Below are 27,699 nucleotides of genomic sequence, written 5' to 3'. Positions count from 1 at the left end.
TAAACAACCATGCATGAGCAGTGCTCAGAAGGCGGGGTACGACAGCCGATCAGTTCCAGTCATTCCACCAGGAAGGAGGTAGTTCAACCATGCCTATACGGACAATACTGCGGTTAGATCGCGTCCGCATTGTTACTTTCTTCCAGGAAGGGTCTCAACAAGGGAAGTGCCCAGGCGTCTCGAAATGAAACGAAACGATGTTGTTCGGACATGGAGGAGATACAGAGAGACAGCAACTGTCGATGACATGCCTCGCTCCGGCCGTCGAAGGGCTACTACTGCAGTCAATGACCGCTACCTACCGATTATGGCTCGGAGGAAACCTGACAGAAATGCCACCATGTTAAATAATGGTTTTGCGTGCAACCACAGGACTTCGTGTTACGACTCAAACTGTGCGCAATAGACTGCACGTTTCGCAACGCCACTCCCGACGTCCATCTTTGCAATCACGACACCATGCAGCGCGCTACTGATGGGCTCAACAACATGCCTAATGGACCGCTCGCACCTCTTCACCGAAAAGTGTGCGTATGCCTTCAAGCAGACAATTGTCGGAGACGTGTCTGGGGGCAACACGGTCAGGCTGAGCGTGTTAGACACACTGTCAAGCGAGTGCAGCAAGGTGGAGGTTCCCGGCTGTTTTGTGGTGACATTGTATGGAACCGACATATGCCGCTAGTGGCCATGGAAGGTATCGTAACGTCTCTACAATTCGTGAATGACATCCTCCGACCGATAGTGGAACCATATCGGCAGCACATAGGCGAGGCATTCGCCTTCATGGACGACATTTCGCACACCCGTCGTACGCATTCTTTGAATGACTTCCTTCAGGATGACGACATCGCCTGACTAGAGCGACCAGCATGTTCTCCAGAACATGCCTGGGATAGACTGAAAAGGGCTGCTTATGGACGACGAGGCCCATCAACCACACTCAACCGCTATTGAAGAGTGGGACAGTCTCGACCGACAGTGTATTGATGAACCTTTAGACAGTATGCCACGACGGATACAGGCATGCATCAGTGGAAGAGGGCGTGCTACTGGGCATCGGAGGCGTGTACAGCAATCTAGACCACCATCTCTGAAGGTCTCGCTGAATGGTGGTACAACATGCAATGTGTGGTTTACATGAGCAACAAAAAGGGCGGAAATGTTATGTTGATCTCTGTTCCAATTTCCTGTACAGGTTCCGCAAGCCACCAGAGGTGATGCAAAGCTTTTTTTAATGTGTGTGTATGGTAGCTCCTGCTGGGGCACCAAAAGCAACACGAACGTTATGAAGCTACAGGTGTTCCAAAATCGCTCTCTTCGGCTCACTCCGCTACGTTGGCACCAGATTCGGGTGCCACGGGCCATCATCGAAGCTCCTCAGTAACCTGTAGCAAAGTGTAGAAACCACACTCACAGTAGGGCTTATGGATCCAAAGTCCGCAGTTCTTGTCAGAAGGAATTTTTTTTGGACATTTGTGGTAAGTTCCTATGGGACCATACTGCTGAGGCTATCGGTCCCTAGACTTACACACTACTTAATCTAACTTAAAGTAACTTAAGCTATGGAAACACACCCAACCCTGCGCGAGGGAGGACTCCGGCGGGGGTGCCTCATAACGCGCGGCTTTTACAAAGAAATAAACAGAAATGAATAGTTTGGAAGCAGTAGAAACGCGAGTACAGGTATCGATTGAAACAACAAATTTTCTGCTACCAGACACGAGAGTAAAACAGAAATGAACCAGAGTGGAAGCAGTAGATATGCTAGCACAACTATCGATTGAAACAACAAATTTTCTGTTACCAGACACCAGTTATTTCTTTTCCGATACGCGTTTCTGAAGTTTAAACTTCCATCATCAGATGTATTTATGTGCGTTAATAAGGCATGTAACTTGTGTTACGACTTCACAGTATCCTGTGCGACAGTCTAGTAGAAGAAGAGAAAAACAGAACACTACTTTAGTATATGGCTGACAGTTTTATAGAGCGTTTTTGGAAAGATGAACGCAAAAGTAAAAATGCATCTTGGGGTCACAGGGTCCTTTTCCTTTCGTTATGATGTATGTGGCAACGACCTTGCCGCAGTGGATACACCGGTTCCCGTCAGATCACCGAAATTAAGCGCTGTCTGGCGTGGCTGGCACTTAGATGAGTGACCATACGGGACGCCATGCACTGTTGCCATTTTTCTGGGTGCACTCAGCCTCGTGATACCAATTGAGGAGCTACTCGACCGAATAGTAGCGGCTCCGGTCAAAGAAAAGCATCATACCGACCGGGAGAGATGTGTGCTCACCACACGCTCCTCCTCATTGGAGGATGACACGGCGGTCAGATTGTCCCTATGGGCCACTTGTGTCCTGAAGACGGAGTGCTTACTTACTTATGATGTATGTGATGTAACAAGACTGAATGAAGGTTTAATCCTCTGAAACAGGTAGCGGAAGTAAAGTAAATTGCGTGTAGTAACGGAAAAGTTCCAGAATGAGATTTTCACTCTGCAGCGGAGTTACTACATGTTGATGTTGAACATAGGTCTTGGTCACATTAATGTGCGGCGACCGTGTATTCTGTTGAAATAAAGGAAAGTTTGAGGGCTGCTGTGCTGGTATGAAACTTCCTGGCAGATTAAAATTGTGTGCCGGACCAAGACTCAAACTCGGGACCTTTGCCTTTCGCGGGCAAGTCCTTTACCAACTGAGCTACCTAAGCACGACTCACGCGCCGTCCCCACAGCTTCTGCCAGTACCTCATCTCCTACCTTCCAAACTTTACAGAAGCTCTCCTGCGAACCTTGCAGAACTAAAACTCCTGAAAGAAAGGATATTGTGGAGACATGGCTTAGCCACAGCCTGGGAGATATCCTTTCTTTCAGGAGTGCTAGTTCTGCAAGGTTCGCAGGAGAGCTTCTGTAAAGTTTGGAAGGTAGGAGGCGAGGTACTGGCAGAAGTAAGGCTGTGAGGACGGGGCGTGAGTCGTGCTTGGGTAGCTCAGTTGGTAGAGCACTTGCCCGCGAAAGGCAAAGTCCCGAGTTCGAGTCGCGGTCCGGCACACAGTTTTAGTCTGCCAGGAAGTTTCAACAGAAAAGTTGTTGTTTCAGTCGATAAATATAGCAGTCACGTCAAAAGTTGACCAAAAGATTTTCGCATTTAAAATTAAAACAGGCAATTAATGATGTACGTAGGTTAGTCAACACTAAAAAAGTGTAATCTGATATACCCTCCACCGCGCACTGTAAGGTAAGGTGCAGAATACGCATCTTAACTGCTGAGTTAGTAAACGTGGAGATAAAAGTAATTATGGAAGTGGCAAAAGGAGATAAGAAGTAAAGAAATGGGATAATAATAAAGTCAGTTTAACGAGGTGCGCAGATAGTCAAAACCGTTGTGCAGGTAGAGAATTGTGTTACATGTGTTGTGGCTAAAGGGGTCTAGTTCACCGCGCAGATTGCTCAGGTCGTTAGGGCCTGCTTTGTGGCTCTTTTCCAGATTTCTTTCAACACCTCGCTTTGCGACCGCAGCCCGATAACGTCCCCCGTCCAGAACAATAGAGGCGAAGATGCGCCAGTGGCGAAGGCGCTCGGCGCTATCGCAGACTGCGCCATTATTTCGAGGTAAGGCACCTCCCGCGCCGTGCACAGATAAGGCCGTGTGCGCGCTATCCTGGAGCTTGAGGAAACGCATGCGTTGTCGGCGCTATCAGAGTTTGAGGAAACCGCAACAGCACGCGGGGAGTCGTGTTTTCGGGAGCGGCCGGCTGCAACCTGCGGTGGCTCATGAGTCAACGTCGCGCGAGCGAGGGACCGCCCCCACACCGTGACGTCACACCACTCCACAGAGTCGCGGCTTGCTGTCCACTGTCATCTTCTACAACTCAATATCAAATCGAATACCCCTCAGCTGTCTAATTTCCAAACTGTTACGTTACTGGGATACCAATTTTGGCGATATACACTATTGCCCATTCAAATTGCTACACCAAGAAGAAATGCAAATAATAAACGGGTATTCATTGGACAAATATATTATACTAGAACTGACATGTTATTACATTTTCACGCAGTTTGGGTGTATAGATCCTGAGAAATCAGGATACGCCTTGGCATTGAGTCAAACAGAGCTTCGATGGCGTGTACAGGTACAGCTGCCCATGCAGCTTCAACACGATACCACAGTTCATCGAGAGTGGTGACTGGCGTATTGTGACGACCCAGTTGCTAGGCCACCATTGACCAGACGTTTTCAGTTGGTGAGAGATCTGGAGAACGTGCTGCCCAGAGCAGCAGTCGAGAATTTTCTGTATCCAGAAAGGCCCGTACAGGACCTGCAACATACGGTCGTGCATTATCCTGCTGAAATGTAGGGTTTCGCAGGTACGAATGAAGGGTAGAGACACGGGTCGTAACACATCTGAAATGTAACGTCCACTGTTCAAAGTGCCGTCAATGCGAACAAGAGGTGACCGAGACGTGTAACCAGTGGCACCTCATACCATCACGCCGGGTGATACGCCAGTATGCCGATGACGAATACACGCTTCCAATGTGCGTTCACCGCGATGTCGCCAAACATGGATGCGACCATTATGATGTTGTAAACAGAACCTGGATTCATCCGGAAAAATGCCATTCGTGCACCCAGGTTCGTCGTTGAGTACACCATCGCAGACGCTCCTGTGTGTGATGCAGCGTCAAGGGTAACCGCAGCCATGGTCTCCGTGCTGATAGTCCATGCTGCTGCAAACGTCGTGGAACTGTTCGTGCAGATGGTTGCTGTCTCGCAAACGTCCCCATCTGTTGACTCAGGGATCGAGACGTGGCTGCACGATCCGTTACAGCCATCCGGATAAGATGCCTGTCATCTCGACTGCTAGTGATACGAGGCCGTTGGGATCCAGCACGGCGTTCCGTATTATCCTCCTGAACCCACCGATTCCATATTCTGCTGACAGTCATTGGATCTCGACCAACGCGAGCAACAATGTCGCGATACTATAAACCGCAATCGTGATAGGATACAATCCGACCTTTATCAAAGTCGGAAACGTGGTGGTACGCATTTCTGCTCCTTACACGAGGCATCACTACAACGTTTCACGAGGCAACGCCAGTCAACTGCTGTTTGTGTATGAGAAATCGGTTGGAAACTTTCCTCGTGTCAGCACGTTGTACGTGTCGCCACCGGCGCCAGCCTTGTGTGAATGCTCTGAAAAGCTAATCATTTGCATATTACAGCATCTTCTTCCTGTCTGTAGCACGTCATCTTCGTGGTGTAGCAGTTTTAATGGCCAGCAGTGTATTTCGTCGTCTTCTGCCCCCCTGACCGACGTGTTGGAAGATACCAACCTCGGTTCCGGTCAGAACAGGGGACAGCATTCAGTGACTGATACCTGCACATTTCTGCCTGATACAGCGATCATTTCACATTATTTCTAACCGTATCACAACGTTATTATTAATTTTATATAGGACCGGAGTAATCTTTCTTTCTTGAAATAAACGAAATTTTCGCAACCGAAAGTGTTTCCTGCTTGAGAGTTTGGAGGCCCAATGCTTTCCGCAGCGGAAGTTCACAGCTGCCACTAGCGTATTGCCGGCCACGTCAATCCAACCAGCTGTAACTCCCAAATGACGACTGCTGCACGCCACTGCTTTCTCACGACTGTTACAGAGATTTTAGTAATATTATAAGTACATCTGCTACAATCACAATGTTTTTTTAATCTTTTATATTCTCTAAATAGTTCAAATAAACCACGTCGGTTTTCTTATACAACAATTTATGGCTGTAGTAACAGGTATATGAAAAAAGATATACATGTAAAATCTGTGTCATGGAAATCGTCTGATTCAAATGGCTCTAAGAACTATGGGACTTAACATCTGAGGTCATCAGTCCTCTAGACTTGTTGTTGTTGTTGTTGTTGTCTTCAGTCCTGAGACTGGTTTGATGCAGTTCTCCATGCTACCCTATCCTGTGCAAGCTGCTTCATCTCCCAGTACCTACTGCAACCTACATCCTTTTGAATCTGCTTAGTGTACTCATCTCTCGGTCTCCCTCTACGATTTTTACCCTCCACGCTGCCCTCCAACGCTAAATTTGTGATCCCTTGATGCCTCAAAACATGTCCTACCAACCGATCCCTTCTTCTAGTCAAGTTGTGCCACAAGCTTCTCTTCTCCCCAATCCTATTCAATACTTCCTCATTAGTTACGTGATCTATCCACCTTATCTTCAGTATTCTTCTGTAGCACCACATTTCGAAAGCTTCTATTCTCTTCTTGTCCAAACTAGTAATCGTCCATGTTTCACTTCCATACATGGCTACACTACACTCCAAAGAAATACTTTCAGAAACGACTTCCTGATACATAAATCTATATTCGATTTTAACAAATTGAACTACCTAAACCTAACTAACCTAAGGACATCACAAACGTCCAAGCCCGAGGCAGGATTCCAACCTGCGACCGTAGCAGCAGTGCGGTTCTGAACTGAAGCGTCTAGAACCGCTCGGTCACTGCGGCCAGCAATCTTTTATTTTTTCCACGACGCTTCATAACCCTTCTATTATAGCCAGGTGAAGTGACTCCTTCCATGCTCACAGTTGTCAGTCAAATGCATAGGCCATTTTATGGAGTAGTACACGAGGTGGCCAGGTGGATATGTTGCGCCTTGCACCGGTCATGAGGAGGTAAGTCACATATTGTAGTTATACACTTAAGCGCCAAAGAAACTGGTATAGGCAAGCGTATTCAAATACAGAGGTGTGTAAACAGGCAGAATCCGGCGCTGCGGTCGGCAACGCCTATATAATATAACAAGGGTCTGGCGTAGTTGTTAGATCTGTTACTGCTGCTACAGTGCCAGGTTATCAAGATATGAGTTTGAACGTTGTGTTATAGTCGACGCACGAGCCATGGGACACAGCATCTCCGAGGTATCGGTGAGGTGGGGACTTTTCCGAAAGACCTTTTCACGAGTGTACCGTGAATATCAGGAATCCGGTAAAACATCAAATCTGAGGCATCGCTGCGGCGGCAAAAATATCCTGCAAGAACAGTACAAACGACGACTGACGAAAATCGTTCAACGTGACAAAAGTGCAACCCTTCCGCAAATTGCTGCATATTTGAATGCTGGGCCATCAACAAGTGTCAGCGTGCGAACCATTCAACGGAACATCATCGATATGGGCTTTCTGAGCCGAAGGCCCACTCGTGTACGCTTGATGACTACACGACACAAAGCTTTACGCCTCGCCTGGCCCCATCAACTTCGACATTGGACTGTTGATAACTGGAAACATGTTGCCTCGTTGGACGAGTCTTGTTTCAAATTGTATCGAGCTGGTGAACGTGTATGTGTACGGAGACAACGTCATTAATCCATGGTCCCTGCATGTCGGCAGGGGACTGTTCAAACTGGTTCAGGCTCTGTAATGGTGTGAGGCGTGTGCAGTTGGTGTGATATGGGACCCTGATATGTCTAGATACGACTCTGAGATGTGACACGTACTTAAGCATCCTGTCTGATCACCTGCATCCAATCATGTCCATTGTGCACTCAGACGGACTTGGGCGATTCCAGCAGGACTGTGCGACATAGCGCACGACCAGAATTGCTACACACTGCTTCCAGGAACACTCTGCTGAGGCCACCAAACTCCCCCGAATGAACGTTATTGAGCATGTATGATGCCTTGCAACGTGCTGTTCAGAAGAGATCTCCACCCCCTCGTACTCTTACTGATTTAGGGACAGCTCTGCCGGATTCATGGTGTCCGTTTCCTCCAACACTACTTGAGACATTAGTCGAGACCATGCCACGTCGTGTCGTGGCATATCTGCGCGCTCGCGGGGGCCCTACACAATATTATGTAGGTGTATCAGTTTCTATGCCTCTTCAGTATATATGTGATACAGGAAGTGCATATATAGATAAAAAAGTACTTGTGGAAAAATTGCAGGGCACTGTTATTGTCATTTGGACAACTAGTGCGTCATAATCTTCGTAGTGACATCGTGATACAGTTGAACTGTTACTTCACAGCAGATAACTTTATCTCGAAGTCGACTTGTTTCCTTTCTTTTTGAGACACTTTCGTACGATGACGGAATTGGAAAGTGCTACACCATAGAGAACCAGTCCGGTATTTAGCAGACTTCCTGGAGATGTTCATCACGTAACAGCTAGACTTCGAGACTGATGGCCATCATTAACGTCAGTCATATCTGTGATCTCTTAGGGCAAGAATGCACGACTTTACTAGTTGTGGTATTGAATCAAACGGCCTCAGAATGACGTCTTGACGAATTTCTTGCCGTGTGTGAAACACATACTGCGTCAGATCGTGAATACTGGTGGCTGGGGGACTGTTTGAGAGTACAGGTCTTCCCATCGCGTCCCAGACAAGCTCTGTGAATCAAAAAAATCGGGTGGATAGGCAGACCAGTCACTGGTCCGTACATTCCTCCACGTCAGAAGTTCCCAAACTCTTTAGCTGCGAGCGCACCAGTTTTGTAAAATAAAAAAAATAAAAAAATGTATTCAGCGGCCCGGTAACTAAATAAACAAATAAAAAATAAATAAACAAAAATATGATTTAAAAATAACTTTTTTTATAAAGGGAAGATTTGTATTGTATGCACTTAGCGGTCACAATTATAGGTGAAAACTCAAAGTAAGTGGTGGCTGTTACTCACTCGTGTCCTATACCTCTGTAGTGGCATATTTATATATTGTTTTAAAATTTTTACTATACCTATTATGTATCTAGGTGGAAAATGTTTTAATTGTGGTTTTAATGTTGAGCGATGTCGCTCAAATTTCTTTTTAACCGGGTGTCAGCATTTTTATGCAATTTAATCTGTAAAAATTAAGTGTTTGTTCTAATGCCTACCTGCTATTAATGTACCTTCCTGTGATATTGTTAGGTAAGGCAACAGTTTCTTCTGAAGAAGGCGGCCCTAGTTGTCGTTCAAAACTAGTTAAAGAATTTTAAATTCTATTTGCGACCGGTTGGCTGGAAATTTGTGACATCGTGATTTTTCTGTGCTGAAAAGCAGTTCTTGTACGGACCAAATTTTAACCATCATATCCCACAGGTATGAAAGTAATGAAACATCAGCGTAATAGCGTTCGCTCAAGCTGTTCATAGTGCAACACTTTCCATCTCAGTAAGCGCATTTGAGGTTAACTGGTTAACTGAGTGTAGCCGCCGCGATCCTCAGCTGTAACACTATTACTCTCGACATTCACCCGGGAATTCCATCAGCGACCGGCAGCTCAGCGGACGTGTGTCGTCAGCGGCAATGCGTTGATGGCGTCCGACGCGCGACGCACACTGCCAGCGCACACCAAAACTGGAATCAGCGTCGTTTCGTCACAAATTGCACGCCACTCGTTGCGGATCGCATTTTGCCGAATGAGCGTTTGCGCCCTGCGGAATGAACTTATCAGCGTTTCTGGAAACCTCGTAACGGATGAAGCGGCGCGAAATCGATACGGGGGCTCCGGCAGTTCCGCGTGCCGGATGCAACGGGCCCACTCGCGCTGCGGTGGCGCCGTGTGTTGACACGTCAGCGCAGCACTCCGAGCCGTGCGTGTGCGAAAAGCATGCGGCACAAACATTGTTACGTCTACCCTGCAAAAGTGTGCCTGATACATGCACTACTGTTATACTGTGCTTATGCCAGCATCGGAAGTTAAAGGAGCATACGCACATAGCGTCGCTTGTCTCTATGGGAACTGGCTTTTCTTGTTCCGTCGCTACCTGCTGCTTGCGTTCGTGCCTATGCATCTTACTTTCCTCACAATTAATACTCCTGCACCAATATGACCAGCAAATAAAAATCAGTACTCGTCTGCCGTGACTGGCTGGGACACACTGTGGGATATCGAATCCCCTGGTGCAAGTTTTACAACTAGACGCCTCTTTGGCGACTTGCGTGCCCCTAACCTACTGGACTTAACCGAGCGGAGAAAGGACACTGAAACACCCTCTAAATCCGCTGGGCAGGAGTAATAGAATTGTGGAAAGAGCCAAGGGTTGAAGTCAATTTCCAAAATTCTAGAATATATTACCATAGACCTTTAAAGGCAGAAGGCCAGCATGTTTAACAACAAGAAATCTTAAAATCAACAAGGTAAAAATCTAATTAAGATGATGTTGTTGTTGTTGTGGTCTTCAGTCCTGAGACTGGTTTGATGCAGCTCTCCATGCTACCCTATCCTGTGCAAGCTTCTTCATCTCCCAGTACCTACTGCAACCTACAGCGTTCTGAATCTACGTTTTTTACCCTCTACGCTGCCCTCCAATACTAAACTGGTGATCCCATTTTGCCTCAGAACATGTCCTACTAACCGGTCCCTTCTTTTTGTCAAGTTGTGCCACATTCTCCTCTTCTCCTCAATTCTATTCAATACTTCATCATTAGTTATGTGATCTACCCATCTAATCTTCAGCATTCTTCTGTAGCACCACATTTCGAAAGCTTCTATTCTCTTCTTGTCCAAACTATTTATCGTCCATGTTTCACTTCCATACATGGCTACACTCCATACAAATACTTTCAGAAACGACTTCCTGACACCTAAATCTATACTCGATGTTAACAAATAAATAATTTAATTTAAAAGTAATTTAAAGAAGCCGGCCGGGGTGGCCGAGCGGTTCTAGGCGCTACAGTCTGGAACCGCGCGACCGCTACGGACGCAGGTTCGAATCCTGCCTCGGGCATGGATGTGTGTGATGTCCTTAGGTTAGTTAGCTTTAAGTAGTTCTAAGTTCTAGGGGACTGATGACCTTAGAAGTTAAGTCCCATAGTGCTCAGAGCCAGCCAATTTAAAGAAACATCATATGCAAGGTGCAATACAGATGGCTGAGGACCACAATCAAACTTCAAAATATATTACCATAATCATTAAAGGCAGAAGGCCGCAGTGTTTAAGCTTCAAAGATAAATTTAAAAATTAATTTTGCAATATTTTAAGAAACAACAAATAACGATAAGCCTAAAATTTAAAATAGCTGACAACGGGAGATAATTAAACACCGGTGCCATGGTTCACGTAGGTGAGACAGGTGGTGAGCCCAACTACACTTGATCCGTCGGAACCCAACCAGGAGACAGCCACGGACCGACCGACAAAACGACTTGCTTCCCGTCAATCAGTACATGAAAACTCAAATAGAAAAGGTCACAAACGTGATAATCAACAAGGGAGTATGCCTTAGCTGTCAAAATTACGCACCATGTTGGACTGCGACAACAGGTGAGGAAAGGACACTGCCTGAAATTACGTTAGTGGCCAGGGCAGGTAGCCGGAACACTAACGGCCACAAGGCAGAAAATTCCACTGGTGCACTCAAATCGTAGTCAACCAAAATAGTTAATTGCACCGCATGACGGCTAAATCTCAGCAGTAGAACCACACGGTGTTGCTCGCCGCAAAGCCTCCGCAACAGTAAACAATCGAAGCGAACCACCACAACATCAATAGACGTGGCTTGAGTAGTTGAAACCACTATTCAACTTTGGCGTCGTGGGTCGGTGAACCACGAAACTTGGCTTAAACAATTTATCTACTTTAAGGTAGAAGTGGTTGCAGACGACAATCTGTGGAACAAAACAGTCACTGCAGAAACACAAGATATCAGAAAAACCACAGTATGTGGTAAAAAGGAGAAACGTCCCCTTACTGTGCTAATAAACCTCTTACGCTATTTGATTTTCAGACAGCTGAGCAAAACTGAACGTACTCAGACATTACGCTCTTTGCCTATTCTGATCAACACTAAACTGACACACAATATTTTTAGCGCATCGCAATCTGACTTTCAATAATCCCTACAAAAGACTAACATTAAGCTATGCCTTTCATGAATCACTTAGCTCACAAAAATCTTCATTACTCGAACTACTGCAATACAGCGAGCGCCACTGCTGCCAGCTAAATAAAAGATTCAAACAACTGAAGGCACTATGGGGCTTAACATCTATGGTCATCAGTCCCCTAGAACTACTTAAACCTAACTAACCTAAGGACAGCACACAACATCCAGTCATCACGAGGCAGAGAAAATCCCTGACCCCGCCGGGAATCGAACCCGGGAACCCGGGCGCGGGAAGAGAGAACACTACCGCACGACCACGAGCTGCGGACCATAGTTAGCAAATGAAAGATTTTGATAGAGAACAAACAATGTATTTACCTTAATAGTGTTCAAAAGTCATTATATATATATATATATATATATATATATATATATATATATATATATATATATATAAGTTCATGACGTCCAGTCTTACAAATTTACTGTCTCTGATGGACACACGTCCATATCATCCGCTTTCAAAATTCCGCCATCTCTCTTCCCACATCCACCACTGCTGGCGGCTCACCTCCAACTGCGCAACGCTACGCGCTGTTAACAGCCAACTGCCCAACACTACAATAACAATGTTCCAACAATGCAAACCAGCCAGAGACTGCACACAGCACAGCCAGTGATTTTCATACAGAGCGCTACGTGGCGTTATCAATATAAAAACCTAAACAGCCTACTTACAAAGGTATGAATTCATAATTTATGTGTTTCTTCAAATATCTGTAATTACGATTTAAAAACTAACAGTTACATGTATACAAGCAGTAAAGAACATTCCAGAATGAGATTTTCAGTCTGCAGCGGAGTGTGCGACGATCTTTAAACGATGAAAAATAAAAGTCCACTGAAGAAGCTGCAACTGCAGTGAAACATGTTTGGGTGTTTTGCTAAAGGCTGATCATATCCAATAGTAGTGGTCGTAATGTTTTGGCTCGTGTCTATGGTGCACTGCACACTGGGGCAGTCGTGCTTTGCTGCAGGTATAGAATCGGACCAAACGGCGCCCCCGTCGCATCCACACCCACATGCGTGATCTGGACGCGCCGCACGTTCCCGGAAACGCTCCCCCGTGTTTGTTTCCTGCGGAGCCGTCAGCAAACGAGCGCTATCAGCTGCGGCGATAAGCTCCGAAAACCAGGCGCCACTCCGCTGTAGCCGATTCCACGACTTCAGTCGGGCGTTTCCGTTCACACTAACTTGGTGCACCGTGCCGTGATACACGTCCTTGTTATACGAGAACTCGCAGAAGGAATGTTCAATATTCAAGAGAATGACAGGAACCGTCATTTGAAGGAAGAAAGTCTGGTAAACATGGGCTCCGACATGCATACCTTAGGAGCTATAAACACTTGTTCAGTAGGAGAGATGTGTTCCACAGTAGCGAAGATGAACAAGCGACCATAGCCCTTAAGGAAAGTGTGGGGTCTCTGATGTAGGTAAATATTATTATTATTATTAAGCATCAGATTGAGAAGGGGAAGCAGCATATACTTGCGTCGCTCCCTTTCCCGTTTAGAAAGTGCCGCGTACCTTGAGATTAAAGTTTGCTAAGAAATTTCGGGGCATCACTCGCACTGAAAATGTACCTAAGGGCCAGTTTAAAACTGAGTTTGAAGGGTATTACAAAGGGGGAGGGGATATAAGTAGTATGTTAACGCCTCGACAGTTCTGTCTACACACTGACACGTCGGACACGGTTCGCTCTGTGAAAAACTTGGCACACAGAAAGTAAACGAGTAAGGTTGCCCAACTGCCAAAGCAAACACAAATTTAGCGTAATTGACACTAAAGTTACGAACTTGGATTTAACATACACTCCTGGAAATTGAAATAAGAACACCGTAAATTCATTGTCCCAGGAAGGGGAAACTTTATTGACACATTCCTGGGGTCAGATACATCACATGATCACATTGACAGAACCACAGGCACATAGACACAGGCAACAGAGCATGCACAATGTCGGCACTAGTACAGTGTATATCCACCTTTCGCAGCAATGCAGGCTGCTATTCTCCCATGGAGACGATCGTAGAGATGCTGGATATAGTCCTGTGGAACGGCTTGCCATGCCATTTCCACCTGGCGCCTCAGTTGGACCAGCGTTCGTGCTGGACGTGCAGACCGCGTGAGACGATGCTTCATCCAGTCCCAAACATGCTCAATGGGGGACAGATCCGGAGATCTTGCTGGCCAGGGTAGTTGACTTACACCTTCTAGAGCACGTTGGGTGGCACGGGATACATGCGGACGTGCATTGTCCTGTTGGAACAGCAAGTTCCCTTGCCGGTCTAGGAATGGTAGAACGATGGGTTCGATGACGGTTTGGATGTACCGTGCACTATTCAGTGTCCCCTCGACGATCACCAGAGGTGTACGGCCAGTGTAGGAGATGGCTCCCCACACCATGATGCCGGGTGTTGGCCCTGTGTGCCTCGGTCGTATGCAGTCCTGATTGTGGCGCTCACCTGCACGGCGCCAAACACGCATACGACCATCATTGGCACCAAGGCAGAAGCGACTCTCATCGCTGAAGACGACACGTCTCCATTCGTCCCTCCATTCACGCCTGTCGCGACACCACTGGAGGCGGGCTGCACGATGTTGGGGCGTGAGCGGAAGACGGCCTAACGGTGTGCGGTACCGTAGCCCAGCTTCATGGAGACGGTTGCGAATGGTCCTCGCCGATACCCCAGGAGCAACAGTGTCCCTAATTTGCTGGGAAGTGGCGGTGCGGTCCCCTACGGCACTGCGTAGGATTCTACGGCCTTGGCGTGCATCCGTGAGTCGCTGCGGTCCGGACCCAGGTCGACGGGCACGTGCACCTTCCGCCGACCACTGGCGACAACATCGATATACTGTGGAGACCTCACGCCCCACGTGTTGAGCAATTCGGCGGTACGTCCACCCGGCCTCCCGCATGCCCACTATACGCCCTCGCTCAAAGTCCGTCAACTGCACATACGGTTCACGTCCACGCTGTCGCGCATGCTACCAGTATTAAAGACCGCGATGGAGCTCCGTATGCCACGGCAAACTGGCTGACACTGACGGCGGCGGTGCACAAATGCTGCGCAGCTAGCGCCATTCGACGGCCAACACGGCGGTTCCTGGTGTGTCCGCTGTGCCGTGCGTGTGATCATTGCTTGTACAGCCCTCTCGCAGTGTCCGGAGCAAGTATGGTGGGTCTGACACACCGGTGTCAATGTGTTCTTTTTTCCATTTCCAGAAGTGTACATATAACATGTTAACACTTATGTCAGTAACAATGACAGAACCCGAGTGGTTTGAAAAGTTTAGAAATCACGTACAAATGTTCATTCATTAACCACTCTGCGTTTTTCACACATACTTGTCCGACATGCAACAAAATGACAGTATATATTTGCAAGTTTTAACAAATTACAAATCTTATAATGACGCCTGTGTAATTATGCGTCTGTATTATAAAAGAGAGTGATATCGTCCGGCAGTAGTCGATGGGTTGCGCGCTTGTTATTTTTTTTATTATTATTATTCTATGTCTTTACATGCGCGTTAAATTAGTCTATAGTTTCTTAGGCGCATCAGTGGCACTGGATCATTACAATGCGTAGTTAAATATTATATATTGGCAAATAAATGGCTCTTGGCCTCTTTCGTTACTCAGATCAGTGTTTTATGAGACGAGATGTGGCGATGTGAGAATACATCATCTCAGGTCCTGCCCAATCGTCGCGTATAGGGCACCTAAAGGATGCTGCGTTCCCGGGAACCTATCCAACAATTCAAGCAAATAACATTAGTAGTTTTATTTCAATAAAGCAGGCTTACAATACTTAACTTGAATATACTTACTGTATGTTGTCGCAAGCGATGGGTGACAGGGAGTATCATTCAGGGCCCTTGGCGCCGGTCGCGGTGGTCTCGCGGTTCTAGGCGCGCAGTCCGGAACCGTGCGACTGCTACGGTCGCAGGTTTGAATCCTGCCTCGGGAATGGATGTGTGTGATGTCCTTAGGTTAGTTAGGTTTAAGTAGTTCTAAGTTCTAGGGGACTAATGCCCACAGCACTTGAGTCCCATAGTGCTCAGAGCCATTTGAACCATCAGGGTCCTTGGCTATATGCAATGTTCCTGCGAGTTTGACACACAGTTTGTGGATGACTGATAACTGTTCTCGTGGCACTCTCTGCCAGGCCGTGCTAATACTCTGCAAATACTGTCCACTGATGTCCGGCCGAAGCTGGCAGCAGCGGCGCTTATATTCACATCATGCTGGATGCCCCTCCTGTCTTGGTGCAGTCCTGATCAGCGCTCCATTGACCGACGTCGTTTCACCGCCTTTCTCTGGTCTTTCGTTCTTACTCTCCCCACCGACATTTGTGGTTACAGAAAGCACTTTAGATCCCGTGTTTACGTGGCACTTTCTTCTTGTCTTTGTTCATACTACCTCCTCCCAAAATATGGAAAACAAAGAGCTTTGCTGTAGAAGAGATGTGTTACGGAGTGGGGAAGACGAACAAGTGCTCATAGCTCTTCAGGTATGCTTTGTAGAGATTTTTTTGTTTCGGATGATCTTATGGCTGTATATTGACCACTCCTCTTGGGGCACTCTCTACAGACGAGTCGCTCTGACTGGGGCTGCAATGGTCCGCTCCCAACCAAGCATAACAAATCGTGTTGCTCCGACCATGGATCGTTCACCCTGAAACACAAAAAATTAACATTTTGTGATTATTTCCCAAATGATAACCGGTAAAAACTCATTAAATATTTTTAAATCTATATTTCCCTTACGTTGCTTAGTCGGAAACGTTAGCAGTGTGATCAATACGTTAACAAAAATCTCCTGGCACTCCACTGAATGTGAGCTGTATATAAACGCGAGAACAATGCGTCACCATAATGGAGGATCTTCTGATGGAGCGCTACAGTTACGGATTGCGATTGATGTAAACTCCTGGAAATGGAAAAAAGAACACATTGACACCGGTGTGTCAGACCCACCATACTTGCTCCGGACACTGCGAGAGGGCTGTACAAGCAATGATCACAAGCACGGCACAGCGGACACACCAGGAACCGCGGTGTTGGCCGTCGAATGGCGCTAGCTGCACAGCATTTGTGCACCGCCGCCGTCAGTGTCAGCCAGTTTACCGTGGCATACGGAGCTCCATCGCAGTCTTTAACACTGATAGCATGCCGCGACAGCGTGGACGTGAACCGTATGTGCAGTTGACGGACTTTGAGCGAGGGCGTATAGTTGGCATGCGGGAGGCCGGGTGGACGTACCGCCGAATTGCTCAACACGTGGGGCGTGAGGTCTCCACAGTACATCGATGTTGTCGCCAGTGGTCGGCGGAAGGTGCACGTGCCCGTCGACCTGGGACCGGACCGCAGAGACGCACGGATGCACGTCAAGACCGTAGGATCCTACGTAGTGCCGTAGGGGACCGCACCGCCACTTCCCAGCAAATTAGGGACACTGTTGCTCCTGGGGTATCGGCGAGGACCATTCGCAACCGTCTCCATGAAGCTGGGCTACGGTACCGCACACCGTTAGGCCGTCTTCCGCTCACGCCCCAACATCGTGCAGCCCGCCTCCAGTGGTGTCGCGACAGGCGTGAATGGAGGGACGAATGGAGACGTGTCGTCTTCAGCGATGAGAGTCGCTTCTGCCGTGGTGCTAATGATGGTCGTATGCGTGTTTGGCGCCGTGCAGGTGAGCGCCACAATCAGGACTGCATACGACCGAGGCACACAGGGCCAACACCCGGCATCATGGTGTGGGGAGCCATCTCCTACACTGGCCGTACACCTCTGGTGATCGTCGAGGGGACACTGAATAGTGCACGGTACATCCAAACCGTCATCGAACCCATCGTTCTACCATTCCTAGACCGGCAAGGGAACTTGCTGTTCCAACAGGACAATGCACGTCCGCATGTATCCCAACGTGCTCTAGAAGGTGTAAGTCAACTACCCTGGCCAGCAAGATCTCCGGATCTGTCCCCCATTGAGCATGTTTGGGACTGGATGAAGCGTCGTCTCACGCGGTCTGCACGTCCAGCACGAACGCTGGTCCAACTGAGGCGCCAGGTGGAAATGGCATGGCAAGCCGTTCCACAGGACTACATCCAGCATCTCTACGATCGTCTCCATGGGAGAATAGCAGCCTGCATTGCTGCGGAAGGTGGATATACACTGTACTAGTGCCGACATTGTGCATGCTCTGTTGCCTGTGTCTATGTGCCTGTGGTTCTGTCAGTGTGATCATGTGATGTATCTGACCCCAGGAATGTGTCAATAAAGTTTCCCCTTCCTGGGACAATGAGTTCACGGTGTTATTATTTCAATTTCCAGGAGTGTATTTTTACAATGTACATTTCTTTTAATCGTCTGGGGGCGACCTTGATTGGCCAAATTTTTAAAATAATTTGAACATAGGATTATAGAGCCAACCGGTTGCAAATAGCTGTTTGGTACATTGTCCATTGAGGCGCCATGTCACGGACTGCGCGGCCCCTCCCGCCGGAGGTTCGCGTCCTCCCCAGGGCATGGGTCTGTGTGTTGCTCTTAGTAGTTAGTTTAAGTAGTGTGTTAGTCTAGGGACCGATGACCTAAGCAGTTTGGTCCCTTAGGAACACACACACACACACACACACACACACACACACACACACACACACAAATGGTTCAAATGGCTCTGACCATTATGTGACTTACCTTCTGAGGTCATCAGTCTCCTAGAACTTACAACTACTTAAACCTAACTAACCCTAGGACAGCACACACATCCATGCCCGAGGTAGGATTCGAACCTGCGACCGTAGCGGTCGCGCTGTTCCAGACTGTAGCGCCTGGAAACGCTCGGCCACCGCCCCCCCCCCCCCCCTTCACACACACACATTGATCTAGGTTTCGACACCTACTAAGGGTGTCTTTATCAGAATGAACTTTTGAGAAACCGTAAAATTACATTGCGAGGCAGCAATGGTCACAATTTAGAGGAGCTACTTTTACGATTTTTGAAAAGTTCATTCTGATAAAGACCCCCTTAGTAGGTCCCGAAACCTTGGTCACTGAAACCAAACAGTTATTTGCAACTGGTTGGCTGTATAATCCTGTGTTCAAACTAGTATACGGTTGCTGAGAAACAGTAGTGTTTAAAACTGTTAAAATATCTAATTTTCCGGATCAATCACAATAACCTTTACAGATAACTAGTTTCGAATGAGGCAGACAGCTACTTTTAGATCAAAAAATAAAAATTAAAACTTGTACTTAATGTGAGTTGCCACATGTAAAATACAATAATAGCAGCCCTCAAACTTTCCTTTATTTCAACAGAATACACGGTCGCCGCACATTAATGTGACCAAGACCTATGTTCAACATCAACATGTAGTAACCACTCACAGACGGCAGGTAGCAGCACTGTACTCCGTTCCTCATGTAAACATTACACTATGTATTCTTCCGCGTTTGCTGGAACCTCACTGGATTTCGTTCCACGTGCAGCATAAGCCAAACTGTTTCGAGTACACTCAAGTACTATAATGAGGATACATTTTATGCTGAGCGATAATACGGGACTACAGCTGTACCGACGCATTTAATTTGGAAAACACTGGCCAATCACGTGATCGAACTGAGCCGCAGTGATGTGAACAGTTATAGCGAAGGCGTAAAAAGAGTCGAGCAGAGAACATTATAGTTTTCAATGTCATTTACTTTTTGAACAGAAGGAAATAATGGTAAAACTCAGGCGATACGCTTCTTAGGTGATCTGAAGGAAAAACATGCTCTCGATCTTAGCTAACATAGTACTGTAATTAAAAACGAGAGCGATGAAAATTCCTGACTTTAACAAGGGTAATTTATCTGAAGGAGCTATGTGCGGCGTAATAGCGCACTGCTGGGATTTCACCATGTGGTTAAATATTGAAGCCACTAAAGATATTACAGTCAGTCATCTGGTAATCTCTGAACTTCCTGCATATCGGACTCCGAGGAAAGCGGTACATGCCCGTACTGCTCCGCTGATACCGAGGCGGTCAACAAAAGAACCCCTGGCGCCCAAAAAGTCCACATTTCCTCCTTTTCCTCCTCCTTCTGCTCCTTTTTTATGACGTGCTGTTCTGTATTTCGCCAGCGTTCGGCAGTGACGTGTCATAAAGCTTCGTGCATTGGTTCCAGTAAAGTTTGGCAGCTTAAATGTCGTGTTACTTCCCGCGACAAATCCGTTAGCTCGGCTCCACATCAGTTCTATTAGGTTCAGATAGCAGTGGTACGGTGATGACTGTAAAAATGCGGCATTTGTACCGTGTGCTCTTCTCCGTCAAAATTATTGTTTTTCGTGTTTCTACGACGCTTATCACTCTGGCTCGTGTGAGACCACATCTGTCCCACAAGAGAGTGAGCATATTCGAGTAAAGAATATTTGATTTTCCATTTTTGCCAGCCGGGTTGGCCGAGCGGTTCTAGGCACTACAATCTGCAACCGCGCGACCGCTGCGGTCGCTGGTTCGAATCCTGCCTCGGGCATGGATGTGTGTGAAGTCCTTAGGTTAGTTAGGTTTAAATAGTTCTAAGTTCTAGGGGACTGACGACCCCAGAAGTTAAGTCCCATAGTGCTCAGAGCCATTTTTCCATTTTTGTCAAAAAAATTTAATTGTGTATTTTTTCTTAACTTCAAAATCTATAACAATCTTGTGTAAATCTATAATTAAGAATGTGTATTTTCAATGAAAACCAGAATTCTGCGTATGGTATGTAATTAGAAGCCAGGAGACGTGCATTTTTCTTGAAAAATAAAAACAAGATGGTTAAGTACGAGTTAATTGACAGATATTGATAAATTACATATTTAAATGATTCAGGCATTGAAACACAACAAAAAAATCGTTGATCATAACGGGTTTCGAATCACCGCCCACTAACCGCGTGATTAACAAACAACTAAGCTACCGATTACGCCAATATTACAATTTCACCTGCGTCTGTCATACATTACATCGTGTTTGTCAATAAATGTCAAACCTCATTTTTCTCTGTAATCTTGTGAAAACACTAAGAACAACATGTGTCTAGTCATTAACGGTGTCCCGCGCGCGTGTTTCACTTCGAAGCACGAAGCCGTGTCATCCATTTTCGCGGTACGTATGAACAGCAAGATAATCACAATACAAATAGCGCTTGCGTAGTCTGTGACTGTATACATTTTTGAAATAACAATTACGTAACTAAAGTATGATTAACACTTTGCCGTCCGCACGTCTCGTACAAATTTATTCGCTTGGCGCCAGCAGCGCTAATTCGGATTACTTGGCTCGTCGCCGGACGCTTGTCACCTTTCCGTTGAGGACAAGCTTCAAACACATTGACTTTTGTACGTTTTAATTTTTCCGGAAATCCTCAATTTATCGGTATCGTTCCACAAACTCGAATTTTCTTTTCAAGTAACTTTTCTACAGATTCTACATTGTTATAATCATTATCCATGTAGAGGTGATGTCACTTTCCGTAAGAAAGTTTCAATAGTTCCATCATTGATTTTGCCAAAGGCTGTCCAGCGCAAGAATATATCTTGAATGAGGAAATGTATCCCGCCCTCGAATCACACAGCATCCGAATGAGTATGCCATATTTCGTAATTTTCGACGTATTGTAAACTTTAAAATTTAACCGTCCACGCTATGTTATCGTTCCTTCACGAATCGAAATGTTTTCACTTGGATTAAACGTTTCTTTAAACTTTTTGGAAAAATAATCTTTTGTATCCGGCCTGGAAGGCGGCGCGTGGGTGTGATCCTGAAAACTGAAAGGTTGGCCGAATGCAGGAAGTGAGTAGGAGCAGGAAAAGGTGAAAATCTCTCGATACTGCTCTTAGAAATGGTTTTACTATGTCACAATATTAACTGAATACATAACTTGGTATTGAGGTGCGAAGCCTTGGACCCGTTATAAGTAGTAGATAGTCTCAACAGCAAGCCAACACCTTCTGAAGTTCAAGTGATGTTTCCAGGCCGTCTGCTCTTGATGAAATGGGCCGAATCTTGAGTGGAGCTCGTAGAGCTAGGCTAGGGGATGCTGTCGTCAGTGTCTCGTAGTGCCAACTTATGAACTTGCACCTACGATCTGGCATCGTTGCTATCGATACCACATAATCAATTACGAATTCCACTTTGAAAAGCCGGTCGGCATTATCCAGTTTATTGTTGTTTTCGGAAAGATGTAAAAATGATAACATTTGTCTGAGTCGGTTGCGGGACATCGTTTTGCGAAATATCGGTGTCTATCAACGGATTCGTTGACCAATAATCATCGATCCTTACTTTTTTTACAATTCCCATAAGGACAGCAAGCCCAAACCATTTTCTAAGTTCCGGTCCCGTAACGTCGATAAATTTGGCATTTTTTTCAATTTTCCTTGTATTGCAATTTTGACTGTAGTAGTTGCTCGTTTAGTTGCTAATACATTCAAATAGATCATTCCCCAGTATATGATTCTACGATATCCTCGGCGCTCTGTGTATCTTTGGGAAATATGTTTGGACCAGGAGATCCTTGAAATTTATTATTGGTCCTCGGTAAATCAAAGTCTGAACATTGTGCACTGTCTTCTTCGTCTGATTCATCCGTAGGGGTTGGCAACCGTAGTGTTCGCCGAATTCTTCTTGGATATATTTCACCATCTTCCTACGATTCTGCTTCACTTTCATTTTTTTGATATCCAGTGTCTTCTTCCCAATCGTCCGGAACGTCAGACAAGACGTCCGCGCATTCATCGTAAATAATCCTACTGTCTCTTTCGTCCGCCATGATAAAAGAGCAGAAGTACTTATAAAAAACAAAACAAAAATTGTTGACGTGTGTAACCTATTGTTACCTAAACAAAACACCAACAGAATGCAAAAGATACTAAAGTGCTGTCGCTGGCCACAGTGCGACATTATGCACACGACACCACTGTGGTGTCGCCGGCCGTTGACCGCTATTTCGCCCACGACACCACTGAAGCGTCGCAGAGTGTTAAGAAAAACTTTGATGGCTGTTAATACTTTAGAATGTGTTTAAGTTTCATTTACAGTGATATAGTAATTAAATATCTAACACATAAGTTGGACCTACTTGCAAAAGTGGAACGACACCAGTGTTCCGGAGCTATGGCTGGTGGCCAGTCATCGCTTTTGTGTTTGTTTATTCTTATGATGAACGGAGTATAGCACTGGACGGTACGTAAAGCGTGTCGGAGGGACGCCGAAAACAATCCAGTCGCTGTCATAGTGCAGCAACGAAGCGATTTATCTGACGTCCAAAAGGGCACGATCTGTGTCTATCGGACTTGGAGTGGAAGGGTCTCCGCAGCGGCTGAGTTTGTAAACTGTTCGCCTGCCGCTGTGGTTAAAGTATACCGTGCTTGGCAAAATGGCGCCGAGGCGACTGTCGTACACCACGGGCCATATATGATAGGAATGGATTACAGCTGTGGAGATGTATAAGGGAAAGTAGACGTGGAACTGTTGAGCAACTGACCGCCCAGGTGAAGCAAGGGGCTAACAACCGTGTCTCCCCAACGTTCAGCGAACGTTGCTGCTTAAGGCCCACCGCAGCTGGTGCCTGGCTCGTGCACCCCTGCTCGCTGCTGTTCATTGTCTACAAAGGCTGCAATTTGCAGCCGGCCGCGATGGTCTCGCAGTTCTAAGCGCTCAGTCCGGAACCGCGCGACTGCTGCGGTCGCAGGTTCGAATCCTGCCTCGGGCATGGGTGTGTGTGATGTCCTTAGGTTAGTTAGGTGTAATTAGTTCTAAGTTCTAGGCGACTGATGACCACAGATGTTAAGTTGCATAGTGCTCAGAGCCATTTGAACCATTTTTGCAATTTGCACACCAGTTTCGCAACTGGACGTCCAGTCCACTGAGTGGCGATCAGTGGCGTTTTCAGATGAAAAATGCTCCACGGACTTAAAACGAACAGCTTGGAACAATCGTCGGTCCAGCGTTATGGTCTGGGGAATGTATCCGTGGCATTCCCTGTGGGTGATCTCGTCATTCTGGAAGGCGCAATGGACCAATAGGTGTAGGCATCTATCGTTGGGAACCATATTCAGGCTTTTGACAGGTGATCACATTAATGTGTCCTTGCATAAACGTTTGTCGTATGTCGCCACCACGATTGTCTGTTGAAACAATCCATCTGGTTACTAGAGTATGCCACTATTCCACTAAGTCCGGGTGTCTATGCTGTGTAACGCGCTCCTTCCCGAGTGGGAAGATGTGCCGGCCCCGGCACGAGTTCGCCCAGCGGATTAGTATCGAGGTCCGGTGTACCAGCCAGTCTGTGGGTGGTTTTTAGGCGGTTTTCCATCTACCTCGGCGAATGCGGGCTGGTTCCCCTGACTCTGCCTCAGTTACACTATGTCAGCGATTGCTGCGCAAATGCTGTCTCCACGTATGTACTCTGCCAGGCAATCATTTGGAGTACAGTCGTCTTGTATGAGATGTTCCATGGGGGGGGGGGGGGGGAGGAGAGGAGTGGGGGGAGGGGTGTCCACTGGGGGCCGAACCGCACCGAACAATAATTCTGGGTTCGGTCTGGGGCGGCGGTGGGGTGGGTAGACTGCTGAGGCCTGTTGTGGGGTTCTGGACCACTGAGGGCTACGGCGGGACGAAGCCTCTCTGTCGTCTGTAGGTCCCCGGTTCAATACAGCATAAACACACGTTCCTCTGAGGCCATGGTTTCTTAAAATGACAATATGATTATCATTTCTAATTTTTTTTTATGTTCGTAAACGTATTTATTGATGGAACTCTTCAGTTGAAGTGTTTGAACATGGCCGAACAGCAGAAACACCAGTAACAAAGTCGCTGTTGTGGCACAGGCAATTACACTGACGAGGTTTTTATTTGGGTTGGGTTGTTTGGGGGGAAGAGACCAAACTGCGAGGTCATCGGTCTCATCGGATTAGGGAAGGACGGGGAATGAAGTCGGCCGTGCCCTTCAAAGGAACCATCCCGGCATTTGTCTGGAGCGATTTAGGGAAATCACGGAAAACCTAAATCAGGATGGCTGGACGCGGGATTGAAACGTCGTCCTCCCGAAAGCGAGTCCAGTGTGGTTTTTATTTATTTCCTGATTTTGTTGAGTCATCAGTTTTCTGTCTGTTTCTATGTGGCCCTCCGCCAATTCATCTCCTCCGACGTCCCTTTCATCTCGGAGCAGTACTTGCACTGTACATCCAGAGTTATTTGTTCGATACTTTCCAATCTGTGTTTTCCCCTACAGTTTTTACCCTCTGCAGCTCCCTCCTGTACCAAGGAAGTCGTTCCCTGATGTCTTAACAAGTCTTTCCATTCTATCCCGTAGCTCAGGGCATACAGACAGAAAATCGAGTCTCATAGATTCGCGTCCAAATAACAGAGAGAAATGAGCCTGAAACTCGGCAACTCGTGGACACTTGAGCAGGGCCGGCCGCAGTGGCCGAGCTGTTCTAGGCGTTTCATTCTGGCACCGCACGACCGCTACAGTCGCTGCCTCGGGCATGGATGTATGTGATGTCCTTAGGCTAGTTAGGTTTAAATAGTTCTACGTCTAGAGGACTGATGACCTCACTTAAGTCCCATAGTGCTCAGAGCCATTTGAACACTTGAACAACGACAGAGCCATAGAGACAGGATGAGGAAGTTTTGGGCACATAAGAAGACTGCAGCTAACTAGTGGTTCTAACCGCTCTTTAAAAGACCAAAAGAAATAAAAATAAGAAATTTTAAAAAAAATTCTAGCCGACGGAACGGCTGCGCCACTGGGAAACTACCTGCAGATGAGCACGTAACTCATTCCAGTAATTGTGGAGGCAAACGTTAGTGAAATATTACCGGCATCTGGATCAGGTGAGCAAATTACGGCTCCCCAGAGGAAGTACCCGCTCCATCTGGCTGAGAGTAGCTGCGCTCTTACCCTCTACCTCTCCACCCTGCGTTCCTCGCCTCTCTCTCCGTCCTCCCCTCCCCTCCCTCCCTCCCTCCCTCCCTCCCTCCCTCCCTCCCTCCCTCCCTCTCTCTCTCTCTCTCTCTCTCTCTCTCTCTCTCTCACACACACACACACACACACACACACAGAGAGAGAGAGAGAGAGAGAGAGAGAGAGAGAGAGAGAGAGAGTGAGTCTACACTATTGCCAAGAAAGCATTTACGCGTCCCGACACAACTTGCTACCAGTATAGATTCGGTGTCGTATGCGTGGCGCATTCAGGACGTTGACGATACAACTCTTCGCTTCTGTTTCCCCTAATTAAGCTTTATAACCGTGTCGGCATGAATTAGAACCTCTTTGGTTGTTTAGAGTTGATGATGGAGATCAGAGAAGGATCACCTGAGGGGGTTGGTTCTCTGCCAAAGCAGCAAAATGATATCAACTCGTCCAGTAATTTTATTTAACACACACATATATATGGGAGGTGTCTGGCCAACAAATCTTTCCACATATACAGTATGTAAATTTTAAGTTGACAAATCAGAATAACTCTAAAAATAAGCTTCACTCGTAAAAATGCGTAGAATCCAAAGTTGATTATTTTCGAGGGGGACATCTGCTGGTGCTAAAATCCCCCCTGGGGTATGGGGCTGCAGACAGCTTTAAAATTTCAAATGAGAACCCTGATTTTTTTATTGCAGAATCAGATTCTACATAAAAAACTACATACGTTTTGTCTTAAACATTTGTTCTTATTCTCGGTAGGACGGGTGGTAATTCACGGTACGGGTACTGGCTCCCAAACGCATTATTGTTTACAAATATTCCAGTTTGCCTCGCCGTTGTATTGTCTGTTGTTACGCATATGGGCGTCTACCAAGAAGCCCTATGAGAACTTTTCTAAATATATTCTGGTAGTTATAACACCATATACCAAAGGGTCACCCACTTTGCCTATCTGTCTTTGGCACGGTTGCAGTATTCACAAACAGCATAATGTAACAAGTTCTGCACGTGTATGAAGTGACTGTCAAGTATTTGCGAGAAATGGACGTTAATACAGTTACCAGCCTGCTTCATTCCATACATGAGTGCCGGCCTTCGAGCAGCAGCAAAGCGCAACTAACTGGCTAAGCCGGAAGAGTACAGGTCTCTCTCGCCGTACTATGGTCCAGTCTCATCGCTTTGTTTCCTGACATTGCAGCCAACACTTATATCCTTACAACGAACCATGTTTCTTCGAAAAGTAGGAATTGTTCTGTCGAAAAACATGTTGAAATCGCACAAAACATGAGGGAAAATTGGTAACTTTGTGTCCGACCTTCGCTCATCAGTTAGTTTACGTGCCTCCCTCTCTCTCTCTCTCTCTCTCTCTCTCTCTCTCTCTCTCTCTCTCTCTCTCTCTCTCTCTCTCCGCCCCCCTTCCTTCATTTACTCGTCGCTGAGCCACCCCTAACAAACATACAACACTCATCTACATTTACTCATTCACACCCTGTCTCAGTCTAACACATTCACTCACTTTCTCAATCAATCTTTTCCTCTCTCTACATACAGTGGTGTCCAAAATTAAAGCAAGAAGCGGAAATTTTGCAAGGTTGCTTTTATATTGCCATAGAACAGTGCAAAAAGGTGTTAGTAAAGTAGAAACAACGTAAAAAACACAGAAAGTAAACAACTGCAACGGTAGGCAAAAATGTTCTTCGTTTTTCCCTACTTAACAGATGTGCACTCACATTGTGGCAACTGGTTAATGTGCTCAGCATGGTGTGTGACCGTCTCTGGCAGCAATACAGGCCTTACAACGAAGGGGCATGCTATGTGTGATGTCATCAGTCTCATTCTGTG

This window comes from Schistocerca gregaria, chromosome 9 (assembly GCF_023897955.1).
Source record: "Schistocerca gregaria isolate iqSchGreg1 chromosome 9, iqSchGreg1.2, whole genome shotgun sequence".
Lineage (NCBI taxonomy): Eukaryota > Metazoa > Arthropoda > Insecta > Orthoptera > Acrididae > Schistocerca > Schistocerca gregaria.
This window is presented reverse-complemented; position numbering follows the sequence as displayed.